Source organism: Lepidothrix coronata, unplaced genomic scaffold (genome assembly GCF_001604755.1).
Source record: "Lepidothrix coronata isolate B3197 unplaced genomic scaffold, Lepidothrix_coronata-1.0 Scaffold191, whole genome shotgun sequence".
NCBI classification, from domain to species: Eukaryota; Metazoa; Chordata; class Aves; order Passeriformes; family Pipridae; genus Lepidothrix; species Lepidothrix coronata.
Genome location: NW_016690371.1, coordinates 427,456 through 447,015, shown reverse-complemented (window position 1 = coordinate 447,015; position 19,560 = coordinate 427,456). Strand labels below are relative to the sequence as shown.

General features: G+C 38.4%; 1 protein-coding gene across 7 annotated transcripts in view; it reads left to right on the top strand.

Annotated features, from left to right (window-relative positions):
* Positions 1 to 19,560, top strand: part of SH3KBP1 (SH3 domain containing kinase binding protein 1) — a 215,106-nt gene that overhangs the window by 39,999 nt on the left and 155,547 nt on the right. The window contains exon 1 of one of the 7 annotated variants that reach the window (XM_017831493.1): positions 9,645 to 9,662. The exons of 5 other annotated variants lie outside the window; for them this stretch is intronic. The gene's annotated coding sequence lies outside the window, so the exon portion shown is untranslated. Of the gene's footprint in view, positions 1 to 9,644; positions 9,663 to 13,758; positions 13,778 to 19,560 lie in introns of those variants that run through there. One more of the 7 variants, XM_017831492.1, reaches the window with a different exon arrangement.

Genomic DNA, 19,560 nt, shown 5'->3' with positions numbered 1-19,560 from the left:
AAACTCATCTCATTATAAGATTGGGGTTTTTTGAGCTGTACACTATTGATTTATTTGAATTTTTTCATGTCATCAAGATTGCTCTTCTCTCATTAGCTGCCACACATGTAGTTTGGTCTTTTCTCCAAAATTGCTTTTTACTAGTTTGGTTGCGTGTGTGTGCTTGTGTGTTAATTTGTGGACTTTATCTATCAGTCAGCAAACCACCTGCATGTTGTCTGGTAAGCAGGATGCAGACTGGGATGAGATTTGTCATACACTGAAGTGAGCATCGGGTTTTTCAGCTACCTGAAATAGCCTCCATTTCACAGTTCCTGTAGAGCCATCTTCTCTGTACAACCCTCTTTCTTTTACTGCTAATTATAACCTTCTCTTATGAGTTCTTACAGTCAGAGAATTCCCAAACTGTACCAAGGGGAAAGAAGGATTTAATAATTCAGAGAAAAATGATTGAGTGAAAGGGAATAGAAAAACGATTGTGGAGAAAAGGTTGTGATGTGTATGGGGCTTTATATGACTTTGTGGAATGATTTAAATAATTTGGCTGCCAAAGGAATCACACACCTCCTTTGTCATTCATGGAGGGCTCTGCTAAGACAGAAGCTTTGTATGAACAAGATGTTTTCAGAATAGAGCATTAGAGCAGCCTGATCTGTCTTGAAATAAAATTTATTTTCAGCAACCATATTCTAAACATGCTGTACCAGTGAGAGAGAAGTACAAAAAGCACAAAATCTTGGAGTAGAATTTTGTCTCTGAGTTCAAAGACATTTGACAGAGGCCAGCCAAGATAGAAAATTATCTGGATTACATTTGGAAATGGAATATTTGCCTCTCTAGGACAAACCTTTTAGAAACTGGAATTAGGTTGGTATTAGATTTAAGTTAGGAAAATAGAGGAACAGTGAAATTACAATAGAGCAGTTAAGGGAGAGTATTGTAACAGCTGGGGCATGATTGCTGTTCTGAAGAATTGAAACTGGTGACCACTGTTAAAATAGATAGAAATAAAAAAAATAAAAGGATGGAAAAGAACAGTGTGCAGTTTTAAATATTTCTGTTGAATTGCTAACAAGGGCTGAATTTAAGAAGGGTGATTGAAAGGGAGTGAAGCTGTGGGTTGGGGTTAAAAGGTTTGAATAGGGCACTGTAGCCAGGGTAATATGCTGAAAAATATAAGTGCAGTTAAAAAAATGCCGTACAACACTAAGATGAAAGTGGACTGGAAGAAATGCAGAGTAATGTTCAAACACAGCATAACAGCTCTGCTGTGCTTCCTTTGGGGTTTTGGGGGGTTTTTGTTGTTGTTGGGGTTTTTTTTATGCATCTTCTTCCTCAGTCATCACCACTGTTAATAAGCATACCCCTGTGGCTTTCTCTTCAGACCATAAACAGTGTCTGTAAACCATCTCTACTCCAGCTGTTTCACAGAGGTTTGGTATAAAGACAGAGGGGCAAGATGAGCGAGAGTTGATGGAAGGCATAGGAAGTTAAAAACTGGAGCACTGAGGTGGAACAGAGGGGCTCTTAAGAGCCACCCCATAGAGCCCTCAGTCTATTTGTACTGAGAATACCAAGGTTTAATACAAGCAGCGAAGAGATCCTGGATTAAAAAGTCCTGCGATAACGTGTACTGGCAAAGACAGACAGCTGTGTTTGTAAGATTTTTGTTCCTGTGGTGTTTTTAAATGTGCCAGGGTGACTTTATATAGATTTCCCCCAATTAGCCTCCTTTAAAGCTTCAGTAAACTGCGTAATCAAAATCAGTTTCTCTGATCTTCTTTTGATTTTTGGGTTTTCACTTTTGAGAGGCACTAACCAGCAGTTACTTTGCATAGTTTTGTTTTATGTAATCTTCTGTTATTGGTGATTTGCAGTATTAGCTTCATGGATTTGATCCAAAGCTCTTGTAGTCTATTATATTGGAATCCCCTTGGATTGCACTGCCTATTGCTAATCATAAGATACATTTTCTTTAATTTATGCTTTTGCCTGAACATTTTAATATATGGCTCTGTACATGTGTGTGCCTCTTATCTATCTCCAAACCATACTCTTGAGTTTTTTTGCAGTGCCTAAAGAGGAATAGAAAACACTGTGAATTGCATGTACCAATGTTGTGACTTAAATGACATACCTATGGAGTTTGAACACTGTCTTTTTGTTTCTTGAAACCTCACTCTTTTAAATAGTGTTAATAAGAATTAATTCTAATTGTCTACAAAACCTTTAAAGTTGAAACGGTGCAATCTGTTTTGTCGTATCAAGGTGGAGTAGCAGAAGGTAGCCCTTGCATCTACTACCTTTGCAGAGGCTAAGTGTCATTCTGAATTCTCTTTTCCTTTTTGTGGCACAAGTGGTATTTAGATCATCTTCCTTGGTCACCTGTAAAGATCAGAGTCGGTTGTGACAACTATCTGGGACAGGCATCTTTGCAAATAGTATCTTAGAACATAGAGGAAACAGTTCTTGTTCAAGCTGAGGAATCTCTGTGCTAGAGCAACTCAGCATGTCTTTGTTCTAATTATGAATACTTCAGGCCTCAGGGGCTGCAAGTAATCATCATGTTAAGAACCAAACACCTGCATGAACGTAACTTTCTCTTGAATACCTAGTTAATATATAATTAATGACCACATTATTTAAAATTATTAATATTAATGTTGTAACTTTGCCTCTGAAACACTTAGTGATACCTCTAATATTTGTTTACAGTAAAATAGGTGTGAACATTCCAGAAGGACATGCACTCTGAACTTCTGCAAGCTCTTTAATGGGTGCTGTAGTGGCTTCTCTGACATCAGCATTTAACCACTCTGGTTAACACTGTTTGGTGACACTTTGAGCATAAAAGATGCTAAATAAAGCTTAATGTTGTGCAGTACAACACTACCAGTGCAGATGGCAAACAGCAGTTTCATTCTTTGTGAAGTTGGACCACTTGCACAGTGTTTGCATAAATTCAAGCACGATCTGATGCAAGGAGAAATAACGTGTAGTTGTCTGTTTTCAGAGCAGCGTGCCAAACGTGGAGCCAGTTAATGACAATATGTTTCTGATTTGAGCTTCAGATACATTTTTTTTTATTTTTGGTAATACATGACTGATTCAAATAACAACTTGTTTGTATGAATATAGCGTCCCTAAAATGATTGTGTAAGTATTGTGATCAGAGGACTCTGTTAGCTTTATGAAGCTTGAGGATGAACCAGAACTTTTGCTGAAGTAGAAAGTGCTACTTAATATGGAACTTAATATTCCCTTTAAAGTGGAATTGCAACAATTGGAATGACCAACAGCTATGAAGAGACTGTCCTACTGAATTCTGATGCACTTAAAAAGAAGAGGTAGTGTCATAATTTTGCTGCCTTCTTGCAAACCTCGTAACAAGTATTGTGGAAGGAAACGTGACTGTCCTCTTTTCATGAGAAGATGCTGACAGAAGAAACAAGGGTGAGCTAAAGGCTGCAACAGTTTATTGCAGAAGCTATTTCTACATAGTTGTGTGGCCATTCTGCTGAAATGGGAAGAGTAACTATTGCTGTAGTTTACTGTCACAAATAACCCAATCTTGAGGACTTCTACAGCTTAAAAAATGCAGCATAAGGCAATGGAAACTGGTAAATGTTGAGGTGGTAAGATTCATCATATAGTGTGACAATGATCATCTGGGATGAGCACCTTATTTTCTGTAGGAATTTTTAGAAGCTACCTTTTGTCAGGAGCAAAGCTCTTTTCTGTACTCATTCATTTCTTGCAAGGAAGAAGGGAGTTTTTGCCTACTTAGATGGGATGACCAGCTGACTCACAAGAGCATGTAACTTAACCATGTTTATTCAAATATGATAGCCTGTCATATCAAATAAATTTTCTCCAGTGTATTTCTACTTTAAAAGATTTTTAGTTAAGTAATGATTTTTTAATTTTTTTCTTTTAAATGACAGAGTTCATGGAGAAAATGATCTGCTTGCTCTTTAAAAACCGAAAAAATCTGGAATAGATGAATTGACATCACTAAAGCCTGAGGCATAACTTTAATTAGTTACTGGCATAGCTTCCACTACAGCTATTATGCAGTACATACCTTAGGGAATGTTTGTCTCAGTGGATTTATACTGTCTTATGCTGCATGGATTTTTCTTACCAATGTTAAAGAAATGAGTGGAAGTGTTAGGGAAACTTTTTTCATTAATTCCCAAAATGATGTTAGAATTTTTAAGAATGTAATGGTGGCTAATCATCTTCATACCTGTTTTCGTTTTGCACTTTTTGGAAAAGCTGCAGAGACCTTAAGGATTTATTACATTTCTTGAACAAAATCCTTCTCAGGTACCAGAGCAGTTGTTTGTTTTCAGGGGAAGTATCTATGCCTGTATTAGCAGCATGGGTACAAAGCAGGAATGTGGTTTTGTGTTGATTTTAACAGAGCAAACCTGAGGTTTTTTAGTTATTCTAAAAATGTTATTTTTTATGAAGTTTGTCCCCATTGCAAAATGTCAGCAGTTACCCTTGCACTTGTGTTCAGAGGATACCAGGGAATTTGCTCCAAAAGCAGGCATAGCAACTTCACTCAGTCCTATTCCTGAGCACCTTGGTAGGCTCCAGCCATGGGGCCCTGTCTGGCTTCCTGGGAGCCTGTGTGAGTCCTGCAAGGGCTCCTACTTTTGTGGAGCTGCAGGTTCTTTTCTGCATCTGTGCTGTGAGGAAGCAGACCACCAGTGAGACTGGCAGAATAGATTCTGTAAAGGGCACTGCTTTATCAGGGCCAGGAAGCAGTTGTTGGCATTCAGTCTTCCCAAAAGATCACATTTCCAGCCCAAAAATTCAAACTTAATTTATAAAAAAAGTTTGTGTACTTCTTCACAATGTTACTGTCCTAAAACTGGAAGTTGTAGTTTAAGGTACATGCCTCTGATGCCAACTTGAACATATGAGAAACCAGGTATAAAGTCTCCTATCCTTGGGACAAGGGGAAAGATGAGATAATGATAGAGAAACCTGTGTATCTTAATACACTCGTTAGAAGGGATGAATGAAGTAAAGTCTCCTCTCCCTTCTGATTTGGTAAGACATGGAAAACTACTAATAATTAGTATGAAGTATTGTGGATTTACTTTTCCTTTTTTGAAACTCCTTAAATCCAGCTGTAAAGAAAACATCTCAAAATGCACAGTTTTGGAGACTTTGTTACTTCTGTGGTTTATGAATTTGCCCTTACTAAGGAACTTCATGAACCCTGGAAGTCACTTTTTGCCTCTTCCTTCTTTTGAACTGTTTGGGTTGCACAGAAGTGACAAACATATGTAAGTCTTCAGCTACTCATAAACCTTCCTATCACAGGGTGTGCCAGAGACTTTGCTGAAACCTGCATGTGAGGTGTTAGCCCTTTCAGGGTCTTGGACACCTCAAACAATTTTGGTATAATTTCTCCCCCAGTCTGACTGCTTTAATCTGTGTTCAAGGAGCTCAGGAAGTTACTTTGTTTGTTTGCCACATTTCTTTTTTTTTTTTTTTTGACTCCTGAGTAGCAGCTGAGGGAGTCAGTCAGAGTTGTATATTTCTTGGTTTTAAAATGGCTGTTCTCTTGTTCATGTTCAAGCTGAAGATACTCCTGAGAGATCCTGGACGAGACACAGATGACTCATCCTCCTCCCTCCTCCCTCTGCAATGCTACAGAAAGTTACTGTGGCTGATGGCTGAGCTCCTGACACTAAAGGGGAGCAATGGAAGGCAGCTGGAGAGGCTGTCTTTTAGAACTGAATGGAGTACTGAAGTTTACCATCAAAGAGAATGATCTAGGAAAAATTGTATTTTTGATGCATCATCTGTTAAAAGCCACATTTTTAGAGCATGGAAGGGAAATAATGGTCCGAGTTTGGAGATTAAGTACTAAGTAAGATAGTATCTCTCTTGGGTCTCTGAAATTGTTAGTAAAGTGTTTCCAGCCCTGGAAAACTACTATTTGATATAATGGCTGCAATCCTGAGGCTCCAGATAGGAGCAAGCCTGTATTTCATCAAGCTGTGCAAATGTGCACGATCACATCACTCAGTGAAAGGTTGATTGTTTTAAAATAATTGTCAACAGCCCTATGACCTCATCCTTTGGTGTGAAGGAAGCCAAGAGATTTCTTTGTATTTTTCTGTGTTTTTCTCTAAAAGCAAATCAAACTAATTACAAATATTTCAACATGTAGGTGAATAAAGAGATACTAAAGATTCAAACAAATGACAAACACATGGAAGATAAAAACAGAAATAAACATGGCCTTGCCTGTTGACTGGCTATGAATGCCAGTTCTGTCTTAATGTCTGCTGTGGTGGAAACAAGAGAGGAGAGAAAGGTAATCTGTAGATGTCTCAAGAAATCCCTGAAGAATCTGACATCTCTCACTGTTATACAACCATACTTGTGACAGCTGGTCTTTGGGGTAGAATCTACAGTAAGAAGTGCCTTTGCCTGATTTTACTGCTGCTGTAGACTAACCACTGCACATACTAAAAGTAAACACAATCATTTAAGCTGTACAAGCATCTTTGTAAAATGATCACTTGTGCCATGTATGGTTGGTATGAATTAGACTCCTTGGCTAGCCTTTGTAACCACTGTAATTTGCAGCTAATGAATGCAGTTCCTTCAAGTGGAATACCTTTTCTCCCTTACATTTAGAGAAATAATACGCATTTTAGATTGATAGGATAGGGATCTAGTTGCTATGGGGTGATTCGAAGGTCTGTGAGGTTCCAGGAAACTCAGACAACATGTCTGAGTGTTGCCACAGGGAATCTAACTTGGACTTCAGTAATGGATCCTACCAGCTGTTGATGCTGACTGCCTGCATCTGTGTGTCCAGGGGGGTGTTCCTGAAGATGCAATGCTGCAGCTGTGGTGGTAGGCAGAGAATAAGTGTGCCTGGAGTGTTCTCATCCTACTGTTGCTTTCCTTGAAGTTCTGCCCCAGGCCTGAGGGGGCTTGCTTTATGGTGACCCCTCTGGGGTGGTGGTGAGCACCGACTGCTGTGTTTACTTTGTCTCTCAGCACGGGGCTTCTGGATATGCTAGTTTCCAAAGGTTGGTTCAGAAGTTTGTGGAAACTACCTGAGAGCGTTATCTCTACACTTACTATGCCTGGGAGTTCTTTCTCTTTGCTTCTTCCTCTTCTCACTTCCTCCTCCTCCTCCTTTTCTTCTGCTGTAGAGAAACCACTCCATTGAGCAACTGTTTGTAACCCACTTGGAGTGGTTACCTCCAGCTAGATTGTGCTCAGTGTGGGCTGCCAGTCAGCTGTAAACATGGAGCAGTTTGAATCAAACTCGTAGTGAGAAAACAAAAATACAGCCTTATGTTTATCACAGAAGAGATGGGATGCTTGAATGCTGCTTTGTGTTCCATCAGGTACCCGTACAAGAGGAAACACTGATTCCCACAGAATGTGACTGTAATACACTGTAACTTTTTATTTTTTATTATTAATTTACCTACATGATACATATTTTCAGGTTTCTTAAGAAGTAGTGCATCAGTTAAGAGGTAATGGTGATGCAGACAGGGTAAATCTACAATTAGATTTGAAGCTTTCAGCTGTGTTTTAAGATGAACTGTGCTTTTTAGAAAGGCATGTTTTCTGGGTTTTTTGGTCATATAATAAAAAAATCAAAGTAATTTATTGATATTGGGAAGTATATCTTGCTAGTAAGTTCGAGTACACATATTTCTCAGCATTTACTGGGGGAAAAGGACCTTTTGGAACATTTGATCATCTGTATTCTATATCTTCTTTTTTTCTTTTTTTTTCTTTTTTTCACATTTTTGAAGAGAAGATGCTATACTAAAACCTGGTCAATGGTATGCTGCAACAACTGAGAAATATTGATTATTAAAAATAAAAGGGTGTGGATGAAGCCAACAACCCAGCAACTGCGGATGATTTTAGTGAGCCTTGTCTTTAGTGTAGGAATATTTTTAAGAAAGTGAGGACAGAGAAACAGACAGTAGATGTCAAAGAATTCTTGCTAGGACGTAGGATCTTGTGGTGCATTTTGAAGGATTTAATCTCATTTGGAACGTATGGAGGACTCAAGCAGTCCATTCACTGTGATCGGCTGTTCTTCCTCAGTCACTTGCGTTGTTCTTACGGGTCTGGTTTCAGTGTGCTCACACAAGAGGTGGAAGCTGCCCTATGAAGAAGGGTATCTTTCTGTGTGCAGCTGGTCTTGTGTATTCTTCTCCCACCCTCAGCCTTTGTGGAAAGTGTGATGTATGTGAAAAGTTTTGAGATCAGTGGAAATTAGTGTTAACTTGTGGCAAAGACATACACGAGTTTGGAGTAGCCTCTGTCAGTGTGTCTCTATATGCAGGTGGACAAAACAGCTGGTTAAGATAGGGTCATGCCTTCAAAATGCTCTTTGCAGGAGAAAGGAATGATCAGTTTTGAACAAAACCTCTGAGATGTGGATATTATCAGAGCTGAAGCCCTTTTGGGGTTGCCAGACATCTGTGAACAATGTGACTTTAACAGATATTATTTTTATTTTACACAGAAATAACATAAAATATCCTCGGTGTCAAGAGTTAGGGCAAAAAGGATTATAGATATGTGGGTGGGCTGAAGCCTGCCTGTGTTGGAAGATGGATTAGCTAGAGTTTTTACTCCCGTTTAAATATTTATTAGAGGTCCTATAAAGAAGACCTTTCGAAAACAATTATGCAAACTAAAAAGTATTCATGACTATACTACCCACAAATGGCTTTGTGCCTTTTTTCATGAAAATTGTGCCCAGGAAGCACTGAATGAAACATACAATTAACCAGTTGTTTTGTGAAGTTCTCTCTTGTGGGGCCAATGTGTCTTTTTCCTCATAGCAAACAAATGATAAATTACTTGTGGTTAATTTCTAGATAATTTTGCTTAAAGGGAAGCCTGGTTGTTTTGGAACCACTTTGGTTAAGCCAAAATGAAATGTTTTCAGTTGTGGTATACTGTACCCTTTTTTCTCCTGAATGGAAACATTAAACAATTGTAACTACTGCATTCTGTAGTTCCAAGGTAAATGTTTTCTCTGGAGTAAAATTCTGGTCTCCACTCAGTACTATAATTCCTATTTAATTTAATGGTTACAGGACTTCACCCTTAAATATGAGTAGATCTACTCTAAATGTGAGTAGGATGCTGATTCAATAGCAGTTAAAAACAGAACAAAGCCTCTTGTCAAAGTAGATAATGTACGTGTGTGTTACTTTTGACTTACACTGTATCCCAGAATAGATCCAGAACTCTTTGTTATTTCAGTTTACAGGTCTTTCAGTAGAATACATTTCTATATTACAAAAATAATTCAGCTAATGCTGCTTTTTTTCAGCTGTGGAGGAGTTGTGCACAGATGTCAGAAGAGCATTACAGGCATTTCAAAGTCAGACAGAGCACAGAGCTTCAAAACAAAACAAAACAAAATGCTGTCTTTGTGTGCTGGTCTCAGTAAACCATGTTTTGCTGGCTCCCTGCTTTTGGCTGTAGCCATTGGAAATTAAGAGGCTAAAAGCAAAACTGGCAAAGAGCAGAACCACGTGTGGCTTTTGACTGGAGCATGTTATTAGCTCTGGGGCTGTTTGTGGGGGAGAAGAAAGGCAGCCCCAGCTTAGGATCCTGTTGGGCAGGGCCTCCAGGTGAGTGTTCTGCTGCTCCTGCACACCTCTGAGAGCTCATCTCATCACCACAGCAAGTTTTTCTCTGAAAGATTTAAAGGTGGTGGTTGAGGGATTTTTTACAGGGAGGGTTTCGGCTTGTTAGCTTGACAGGGCTTTGTGGGTTTAGTGACTTTAAAAAAAAAACATTATTTTTCTTCTTTTTAGATGTTATTGAAGATATTGCTCTTATGATTTAAAAAAACAAAACAAAACAGGACAAACCCCAACTAAGCAAAAAAACAACTACCAAAAAAGACCAACTACAGATAAATTCCTCACTTGTTTAGCATAAAATTATTCCTGGGAGATCTGGGCTTATTAATTCTCATGATTTGTATTTCTGATTAAATAGTTCCTTCCCTTCCTGTTATTTTACTATTCCTTCCCCTCTGATGTATTTTTAGAAAATAATCATACATATTTTCAATGTATCAAAGAGGCCAAGCTCTTTTGATTTCCCCTTTCAAGTGTCATTTCCATTGATCGATCCAGCCCTTTGCTTTGCCTCCCTAAGTGTGATTAGTCCTTTACTGCAGAATTGTGTGCAGCACTCCAGGAAAGGCCATTGTACCTAGTTATTTACATGGTAACAGACTATTTTTCTACGAGGTTCCTGCCTTATTCCAGCCTTTTTTTTTTTTTTTTTTTAATTCAGGCTCTGTATCTTTTTTTCAGTTGCTTTCCTTCCCTTCTTCCTGCCTCCTTCTACTCTTAAGCTTCAGCGATGCTGTTCCTTTCCTTGCCAGGTATCATTGCTCTTTCCTCGATCCCACCTCTAGGGCTTCTTTAGCTTGTCATCTTTTTCAGCTGTGCCAGGCCTCCTCCTCTTTTCCCTGGCTCTGTGTTTCCTTTCCCTCTCCCTCTCCTTGCATCTCAGGTCACCCTGAATTTGCTCTGCTTCACCTTTGTTTTCTTCCCCAACAAGTTTTTGATCCAGATCCTCATTTTAGTCTAAATGCTTTTCCTCTCTTAGTACTTTTGCTCCTCCAACTTGATTTTTGGGGATTTCCTCCTGCAGTGGTACCACAGGGGCCTCTGGAAGCACAAGGCTTAGTCCTGGTGCCCGTTTGTGCACCTGGCACAACTGGGAGCTGTCGTGAGAGGGGAGCTCTGCCTTCCTTCTCACAGCCTTGCAATAAATACATTCAGGCATCCCAGCACATGTAGCATGGTGAATGAGACTGGAATCTGTGGAGATCCTGTCAGCTATTACTAAATTTGTCAGTTGTCTAAGTTTTATTTTAATTTTCAAATTATTATTTTTCTACCCTATTTGTGAGATTTTTATGTGGATACCAAAAAGCATATTCCTTGTCTAAATATTACCCACGGTAATATTTAAAGGCATGACATATTAAAACATGCCTCTAACTGTGTGTTATTTAAAGGTTTAGGATCTTACCATAATTAAAACTACTTTGTCCTAAGATGTTTTTTTTTTCCTAGAAATATATTTTTGTTAGAAATAAAAAAAGAGAATTTTGACATTTCTCCTTTTAAGTCTCAAACACTTTGTTATATAGTGTTTTTTAAAAATTTGTCAAGATAATACCTAGATAAATACAGTTTTCATAATAGGAAATAATTTGCAATAATGGAGAGTACTACTGGGATTCCGTGAGATTTGTACAATGTAAGTTACCTTTTCAAAGGGACAAAATTGGGTCAGTTTTGTTGTTGAACTTGTAACTTCAAGCATAGCTTTAGACAAATAAAACCCAAAGAAAATAAGTTTTTGTACAAAATAAATGTTTCCCTATTTTTAATTCTAACAAGCTATTGAAAAGCAGTAAAATTTTAAATGCTACCTCAACCAAATTTTATAGCCTTGTTTTCATCCATGATGCTTGAAATAAATGAAAAGAAAAAAAATAGAATAGATTCCAAATACAAAATATCAGCAAAAAAATAAAGGCAATTCTATTTTTACTTGCAAATTTTATTTATCTGATTTAAAATATTATTTGTGGCAGGCATAGTTACCTTTGTGTATGATCTGTGTCCACATGCCAAAGAGTGCATTTTTGTGCAGCATCATGTGTGTATTAAACTGTTAGCTCGAATACTAAGGCTCCAGCTTGATATGCAAATGTTATTAGTGACCGTTTACATTTTTTCTGGAAGAAAAAACAGAATCACAAAACAGCAGAATGTATTTCCTTACATGCCAGACACACACACACACACACACACACACACACACACACACAAAATATCTCCCGAGGCAACAAACAGTTACAATATTGACTGAAATATCTAATATCTGCTCATTTCTTGGCAGAGCCACCCTTACAAAATTTGTACTGTTCCAGAACCCACTAAATAGATTTAGAAACAGATAACTATTATGAGGGAAGTAATTGCATTACAAATATCCTGCTTGAATTCACTCCTTGCTGCAGACAATTTAAAGATGTTATGAATAGTAGAAAAAGCAATGAAAGGTAATATTAGGAATTTTTGTATGCTTTGGAAATTCTTCTGAATGAAATGAAATATTTTTAATTTCAAATTAGAAAATTTGTTCATGTTAAAGGTAATAAAAAAAGTAAACACACTTGGTTGCACAGGTGAAAGAAATATTTCTTTCCAGTATTCACAATACTGGAAATTCACTTTTTTGTTTCTCATCAGCATGGAGTTTAACGTAGGGATTCACCTATTTGAGCACATCACCAGGAGTGCTATGGAGAGGGGACTTGGGGATCACTCCAAGCCTTTTCTTTATGAGGGCTTCAGCTTTGGGAAATGAAGGGATATTTTTATTTTTATTTTTTTTCCACTCCAGCTGACATGCTGTCTGACCTGGCAATAGCAAGGCCCTGTATGATGTGTTCACTCAACCAGAATTGTTACTGCTGGATCCTTCAGTTGGACTTGGAATGAGCTCCCTATGAAAGCCTCTGCATGTTATTAGAATGAAATGGTGCAAACTGTTTGGGGTGAGGAGGTGGGAACTGACTGGCTTTTTGCTGGTGGTGATAGGAGGCTTGATTTTCCCCTGAGATGGTGAATGGTCTAAATCACCATAATAAAGTGCCTCAGGGTTATTTCACAATCTGTGGTTGCTCTCTGCTGCTCATGAAAATAGCCTTTATTGTTGTTTCCATGTTCTTACAATTTCTCAGGAGTCTGGGAATGCATTTGTCATCTCCCACACTGTTTTCTTCCCTTTATTTAGTTCTGAGGCAAAAGAGGAACTAAACCCCCCTTAGGCCTTCTTCAGTGGCTGCTGTCACCATTTTTTGCCATTTATTACAGAGTATGTAAAATCCTCCACAGAGTGCTCAGCTTAGGGAATGGAGAGCCTGAGTCTGGGAGGGAGAGGAGTTATTCTTCCTGTAGCCTAGCTGAGAACTGAGGTGTTATCTGATGAAGCATCATAGTAATTACAGAGACTGAGAGCAAAAATCCTTTGTATCTGGATATATGGAATCTTAACTTACCAGTTTATTTTGGAAAAAAAACCAACAAACCCAAGTTAACTGTGTAAGCAGTACTTTTTTGAGTAGAAGAGACTGATGTTATGACCTAGCAGATTAATTCTATTGTATGTTACAGTTACAGAGACATTTACAATGTATTTAAGACTAAATCTGTAACCTATGTAAATTGTAAAATAGCAATATCGAGTGATATTTTGTTGTGCATATGTACCCAAGAGAATTAGAATGTACTCTGTGCCCAAAAGGAACACTTATTTCACATCCTATGGACTCTCTCATGGTGCTGGAAAGACAGATGAGGCTTCTTTTTTTTCTGAATATGTTCAGATTCATGTGACAAAGCCAAAGCTAATATGAAGAAAGAAGTGGATAATGTGTTAGCTACTCACACACATTACCTTTCTTAAAACTTTGTTTCTCCTCTCACTGTTATTTGGAAAGGGGTGTCTGTGTAGGGACAGAAGTAGTTTATTTGGCCAGAAACCAGTTTGTTAGCAGGCTCACTGGGAGGCTGGTATCTCTGTGGAATCAGTGTTTCGCAAAATGATTTCTGCCCTGCGCTCACATTGCCATTCCTGCTGCCGCAGCTCGCCCAGGTGGCAGCCACAGAGCTGAGACAGCGTGGGAGACTCTCTCCAAAGATCCAGGGTGCGTACTCGGACTGACGGGACATGTGAAAACTGTGCCTCTCGTCCAGATATATGTGCTGGGCATATTAAAGTGGTTCAGGCACGCTAGCATGAGGTATGTTTTTGTTCTGGTAGACTTTGAATGGAGGTAGAATTTGTGGCTGTGGTGGTATGGAAGTTACGACAGTGCAGAGTATGGAGTAGGGAAGAGAGAAACTATTTAAGCTGCATAATTTTTCCTTAATTTTTTGTGGTCTAGCACAATGTAACATATATCACATTAAAAAAAAGGACATTTGTTTGAAATTTTGAAGAAAAGGTTGCTCTATTTCCTGAATAAAGGAAACTTTGTATTAATGAAATGTTCATATGGATATCCTACCAATTCTTAAGGGAAGTGTTTTCATAATTTTTACAGGAGTTACAAATTTCTTAAAATTTGAAGTTGTCTCTTTACTTAAGATTCATTACTCTGAAGAAAATTAATTTGCCTGTCTTTGAGGCAGTATAGAAAGAATCTGTGATTCACCTATTAGACATACTGCATGGCATTTCTGAAAATAATTTAAAAGGAGGAGGTGGCCTACCTGAAGCAGCCTAATGTTAACTGCAAAGGTCTCAGAAGTGATGTAACTTAACAGGATTTGTCAAAGCTGTGATGACTTGATAGTGACGAACATAAGTGATGAAATGCATTTTCTGTTGGTTGACCTTTTAAATTATTTGATATTACTTCTAGTGTTATTTTTAAATAAGCCTTCTTTGAAAATATGATGCTAGTATCTTATTTCACTTTGTTTCACTCCACCTTCACCCATTTTTAGTTTTAGCTTCCCCTCTCTCGTCCAGTTTTATTTTCTTGAAGCATTATTTTGTTAGATGGCTAACTGCTGTCAGGATTGTGAAACAGAGGCAGTGAGATGTCCCTTGTTGTGCCTCAGAGATTATTTGAAGTAGAGTAATTGGGGGGGAGGGGGAAGTGAGGGAGGAGAAACCAGAGATAATATCCTGAAATTTTTTTAAGAACAGCCTGAAAGGATGGGCCATAACCTTAATATCTTCTGTGCTTACTTTGGAAGAGTTCTGGAAAGTTCATATACTTAAGCTGCAGATGACTGTCCATGTGAGATTCTCCTTCTGCCACACTACAAGTTTTTCCTTTCTCTGTAACTAATTAACTCTATAGCTGGTTCTATACATGGTAGTGTTTAGAGCCTGCAGAGTTAAAACCCAGTTAGTAACCATGGCAGCTCACAATGATCCCGGGTGTCTGGCAGCCTTTCACCAATTCAGCACATTTTTTAAGCTGTAGGATTGGGCTCCTGAGTCTGTGTTAGCAGTTTGATTGTCCCTGCAGCTCCATTCCTAGTGCAGTAGGACAGCTTAGAGTGCATTTCCTACTGGATTTAGAAATTTTTTTCTGTGTGGAGTTTGAACCTTCATACCTAGTTTGTAAAGACTTTAAAAAAACACTCCCAAAACCACTGAGGGACAAAACCTAGCCCAGAACTTATTGGATGAGTATTTTTGGGTTATGGATACTTTGAAGACCAGCAGAAGAACCTTCAGAGTATTGCTTTCTCCATATTACAGCCACTAAAGTATGGAGACTCCTGCTTCACAGGCTTGGCTCAGTTTGAGCCTAGAGGAACATTCCAGTTAGTATCTAGTGGAAGAGAGAAGGGCAGAGCTCTTCCTTTGACTTCTACACATAGGCTTTTAGAGCTTTGGCATGAAGGAATAAGAAATTAGTTTGCAGATTTTGAAAGGAAACTTAAAAATGTGTGTCCTGGTTTACGGCTTATTGCTTAAGCAGCTGGAGAAGGCAACAGCTATTAAATGTAAATGCAAAACCTTTGGTTAAAAATACATGCTTGTTTTCCTTTCTTGTGCCAATCAAAGTTCCTTTCTATGTGTAATAGAAGGGATTGTGTCACTTCCATTTAGTGAAGTGATTTTAGTCCTCACTTCTTTAAAGCTTATTTTGGAAAGCAGAGGGCTGCTCTGGCTTTTAGAAGGCTGTGGCAAAAGGACTGAAAATACTCAGAAAACAGTTGCATTTTTGCATAAAGCTTGCAGTAGCAACACAAGGTAATAGGACTGCAATGCCATAGACTTGGTCTTCTTTAGGTAACCAAAGAAAGCACAGGTTATTTGTTTCAAATCAGTGCATGTCAGTAGAAGTACCGTCATCCCTGTGTGGGGACAAGAGGTTACACTTTAAAATGAAAGAGTTGCTGTAGCACTGGTGTGTCTTGTCCAGTGCCCTTTTTCCAGCACTCAGCAGTAATGGATAGTTGAGAAGAACAGGCAGTAGACTCTTCTGAATGAACTCATCACTGGAGTGTTTTTTGTTATGTCTCAAAATGGGAGTGTAAAACTCCCAACGTTTTTGTTGTTTTCTATATAATGCTGTATATAACCTGCCGGTTCTGGGCTTGATGCTTTGAAGAAATACTATTAATACTACTTCCAGTGCCCATTTTCCTCTTTATTATAAGCTGTAATTGCATTATTTGAGTAGATACACATAATTTTTTCCATTTATTTGTATGAAAATTGACTTGTGATCTAATCTCGCTGACTCCTTGCTCGCTCTCTTTTGCTCAGGAAAAATCATTGTGAATTTTTGAGAAAAGAAAGTCCAGCCTCCTCTGCCTTATTTAAATTACCTGTTCTCTTTGTTAAATTAGCTCTTCCAGCTAAGTTGTCACTTGGAATTTAAATGTGACAGAGGAGGTGGCTGAATGGCATTTAGTTTTATTACTTGAAAAAGTGTAGGACAAACCAAAACTATAGGGTGGTTACACTCCATAGGGTGCAGGAGGACAGGGTAACATAATACCTGCCTTTTTGATCACATCATGTGTGAATCACTGAGTTGATGTTTCCCACAACCTACCTCTTAGTAACATAAACTTCTAAAATCTGTAATTTAGGTAATTACTTGTTTTTCTGAGCCACCAGAGGGGAAAAAAAACCCAAACAAGTTAGATGTGTATTATAGTTTGTAGATACTATTTTACAAGTCTGCTCAGAAGAGCTGCATTTCTATTATTGAAGGGGAAAAGTGTTATAGAAAGGAACAAATTGCATTAGTGGTACATTTTAAAATGCAATAATATGTTAGCATTAGTTTTCCCAAGGCAGATGACTATTTGTGACTTAGTGTGCAATATATGCTGATAGAAGAAATGTTCAGATAAAAGTAAAAAAAGAAAGTGAGCTGACTGAATTGGTTAACTTGGTACTTGGCCTGCTGGGAGCTAATCTGTGCTGCTTGCTGTACATCTTTAATCCCTGTACCTTTGTTTTCACAAATAATACCTTGCAGAAATTATCTGTACATCAGGTTGAGAATATGTATGTATGTATGTATGTATGTATGTAACCCTGGGGGTGATACACTATTAATATGCCTCTCCTGCTCATTGCAGTACTGTGCTGTAATGGAGTTGAGCTTTTCTGTATTTACCACTCAGAATCCATATGTACAAAGTTGCAGATGCTAATTATTTTTCAAGAAAATATAGGTGCTGACTTTAACTTGGTGCTCTCATGCAGCGCTGTAACTGCTGTCCTTGGGGAGCAGGGAATCAGTATCTCAGCAAAGTGACCAGGCAGAGGTAGATGAGGAACAGTTTACAGTTTGTCCTTAGTAAGCAATTTATCTTTTATATGTGGTTTTTATATATGTTTACCTATGTATATTAAAGAAAAAATAATTTGCAAATTCACTCTCTTCTCTCTTCAGTTCATCAAACAATTGTAAATAATAGATTGGGTTTTAGACTACCAGTGCCTGCTGATTTACATGTTCCTGCTGTTCTAGACCCAGTGTCTGCTTTGCCAGACTTCTGGTTCTGTTAGGACATGTTTTGTATTTAGCAGCCTAATCTGTGGACTGATTTGATTTTCAAGGGAGAGAGTTTCCCTTTCCACAGCCAGATCTTTGACTGGAGCTGATGCCCAGCCTGATGGATTGTTAATCCCTGTTTTGAAATGCCCAGTTCATTTTTCATTATTTACGTTCTCCACTTTCCCTCCTCTTAAGTCTTGGTTGTTATAGGAACACTGAGTTTTGGTGACAAACTCCTTCTTCTCAAGTACACTGTATAATGAGGTGAAACTTGCTAGCAAGACCTGTTACTATACTACTGTAGACAACTGTAATTGCAGAATTTGTATTTCTTTCCCTTTCAGCAGCACAGCCTCCTATTATTGTAGTGCATACTTACAGGCTGTAAAGGGGCTGTTATAAGGGTGTTTACAGGACTCTGCTGTAGTCAAAGGAAATTCAGAAGGGCTGTTTTGCAGCCTGTCCCAAGTGCCAGCTTCTCTGGAAGCTTTCTTGCATAGTTACTCTAGCTATGAATTTACAAAAGAATACCTCAACACACCAGGGAAAAAACTGAATGGGCTCCATTGGATAAAAGGTGAATACCACCTTGTACAAATGTTATGGTGTTTAGAGTCTTTTTTTTCCAGTCTCAGACATTTTCAGTAGGTTTTGGCTCTAATTCAACATATGGGTTTCCTTTAAAAAAAAAAACAGGATTGCTTTTATTTTCTTACCAGGTAGCCTCTATAGTTTCCGAGGGTGGAAGGCAGAATGCAGTGTGGCAAGACAGAATACATTTATGTTGAAGGGTTCTTTACCTGCTCTACATGTTGCTAAGTTTCCTTTTCCCTCTCATTTCCTTATTCCTCTCCCCTATCCCACCCCCAGTCTGAGGATTCCTCTGCTGTTTTGCATCTTAACTAAAACCTTCCATGCTTTGATGGCTGTCTAGTTAGCAGAGCTATCTCTCCCTTTAGGGCATCTGAGCACTATGAGTTGCACAGTGGACTTTTCTTCTGCCCCCAAGCAAATGGGATAGAAAGAAATTTTGATTGTGTACAGGCTTTGGGGCTGGTTCTTTGAGTTTTTCATTTTCAGCTGTTTGTAACAAAAACCTGCTTTAGAAATGATCATCAGCTTAATACAGTTATATGGTGAGTAAAACCTGCATCTTCAAACCTGTATTTCAGTTTTTGAGGCTTATTTTTTTGTTGACAGTTTGTACAAAATGGTAATGGTAGTGTCTCATGGAGGTTTTACTGCTTGCCTTCCTGAGATTCAGTATTTCAGCAGGATGCACATGCAGCATAAAAGGTTATAAAGATAATGCCTTGAGAATATTGCATTGGTAAAGGTGACATCACTGCAACGGGCAAAAGTGACATCTGTCTGTGGTCACATACAGGTGCTTGGTTTTGTTTTGTTGTTTTCTCTGACATCTGGGTAGGGCAACTCTGAGGTTACTTCCTCTGAATTTAAAAAGGCATGTCTAATATACTTTTCTGCCATGAAAGTCCTTACAAATATATAAAGCTAGCTTTTCATATGTACAGTGACAGGATGTCACTAGCTTTTCATGTGTACAGTTTTTCATGCAGTGTTCAGCCCTGTTAATTATTGCTCTTGGCCCTGAAAATCAAAAACTTCTCATCTCCTTCAGCCAGGGGCTGGCTGTTGTTACTGCCTGGTTGGAGTTTACAGGTGATGCTTGTGCTATCAGTGTTGCTCCTTCTGCTTCAGCCTGGATCACATAAGCATGGAATTGAGTTCAACATGTTAAAATCGAAATAAACACTTCCATGTTTTTCAAAACTACAGCATTTAAATGGGATGGCTTTTTTCAAGAAAAATATAAGAAAAAACTTTCACAAGTGCCATGAATCAGCTAGATTTCCCAGCTTTGTCTTACAGTCCATTTGGTCAGAATTTCTACTGATCATGATGATGATTTTCTGAACTCA